We start from the raw sequence: 1,981 nt of genomic DNA, 5'->3' as shown, positions 1-1,981 counted from the left end.
GGTTGTGGCGTCTTTTCTTGGCTAGTGGGTGTTTCTAGCCCTTTTTGGCTCTGTGTGAGCTTTCTTTTGCTTTTTATTACTTTTGGAGACCTTGGAACCATGTTTGCACTGCTTTATTTGGTTAATAAGATGGCCGTATGCATCTTTCTGATGCAGAGGCCGGGGAATTCCCCCTTTTCGAAAGAAAAAAACTCCACATGCAGCCTGGCACAAATAACCATAACTATTTTTTTCGTGGACTCTGAAGCACCCACGTCATTTTAGATTTCTTTTGCTATATTTACATGTCTTAAGGTTGCATGTTAAGATAAATAAGATAGTAGAGATAAACTTCTTAGATATATAGGATTCCAAAAGACATCGTCCTTTAGACCTTCAACTATAACAGGCTCCGTTGTTTGGACCCCTTGGTGACACTTGGACATCTAGTGGTGACCAACATTGCACTTCCCTCTTGGACACTTGTAAAAGGTGCACAAAACATCTCCCAGCACCAACACCGCCCATTATCCTTCAAGGCATCATCACACATGTCATCAAGGACTATGAATAGATTTTTTGTTCTTCACGTGGTTAGAAAGAGCACCCTAAAGACAATCTGAATTATCACTCGTTTCCTCATTTTGAAAGCATGCTTGTATGACCTCTTTAGTTAGCTCTTCACATTGAAATCATCTTAGACACAAATCCAAATTATTAACTCAGAGTGAGACTTTCACTCATTGATGGTTGCAGATATGTTGGGCCAAACTAGTCTTTCCAACACCACCAATTTCAGCTATCACCAAAGCAGGAAGACTCGGTATTATCAATTATTCACCATTACCATGGTTTTTCGATGATGTGCTTGTTGATGCATTGATTGAACTTGTTGCCCTCTTACGTTTTGCATATGTAGGTGCATTAAGAAATCCCAAATACCCGCCTCAGCTCCTTGTTGCGACCAAATATCTTTGTTTCCTTTGGCAGCAAATATATTTGGTCGCAACAAGGAGCTGAGGCGGGAAAAGGAGTTTGGCTCACCCACATACATAACAGATAACAATGCAAGTCAGTTTCAAAAGGAAATTGATCAAAAGAGACAGGAAGATAAAGATTGTTATTTTTTGAGTCTGTCACGACCACCAGTTGTCGATGGTTTGCCAAGGAGCATGGCTCGTGGAGATTATTCTCCCTGAAGGACACGGGCTGGGGCCCACCAACATGCATGGCGATTAGAGATAACGTGACACAAATATTAGATACATTTGTTTAAATTTTTCTGGATCTAGTTGGTTCCGTGTTTTTCTTTTGGATCAAGTTATTAGGTGTACGGTTATTATATAAAGTCAATCGAGTCCTTTGTAAAATGGAGGTTATATTTTTCTATGGTTTAGACAATATGTATATCGACTATTAAGCAGCCCTCTTTGGGTGTCGTTGTTATTTATTTTGTGTGAAAGTTGTACTTGGCTCGAGGTCCGTCGTCACCGACGGGTTGCGCGTTGGTTATGTCTACTACGGGTTTCTTGCGCGTCGAGAGATTTTTTCATGGATCTTGGAGTTCGTTGCATCGTAAAAGATCGGGCCAAATCATCGACACATCCGAGGTTGTGCCTACATCAAAAGGTGAGTCAACCTTAACTAGACATCATTTAGTTTGTTGAAGTCGTGGGGAATGATCTTATCAAGAAAGTCAATGAAAGGATATTGGATTGCATTGTCCTCCTATGGCGGCGCCGCCGATCTCCCACGTCTCCTGTGGCCTTAGGGCCATAGGTGCGCGGTGGATCCCGGCCCTTGCCGGCGGGAGGGCTCCGTTTTCAGGTGCTTCTTCAAGTTCTGTTAGCGTTTGTGTCCTACTCAAGAAGACGAGACGACGGCGGATTTTTGAAGATGGAATAAAGTTCTCCTCATCTAGCCCCCATCCCGGTAGTGTGTCTAGCATCGTCGAAGGGCATGTGGAGGTGTGTCTCGGGCGAATCTCGCGGGATTCAGTCGG

The 1,981-nt window shown here is 43.1% G+C and overlaps 1 pseudogene; it reads right to left on the bottom strand.

The window, feature by feature from the left end:
• Positions 1-302: 302 nt before the first annotated feature.
• On the bottom strand, positions 303-1,209 carry LOC147988106 (uncharacterized; annotated as a pseudogene).
• Positions 1,210-1,981: the final 772 nt, after the last annotated feature.

Source organism: Triticum urartu, chromosome 2A (genome assembly GCF_056163025.1).
Source record: "Triticum urartu cultivar PI428250 chromosome 2A, HENAU_Tu73, whole genome shotgun sequence".
Lineage (NCBI taxonomy): Eukaryota > Viridiplantae > Streptophyta > Magnoliopsida > Poales > Poaceae > Triticum > Triticum urartu.
Note: the sequence above shows the minus strand (reverse complement) of the source record. Positions and strands in the feature narration are given on the sequence as shown.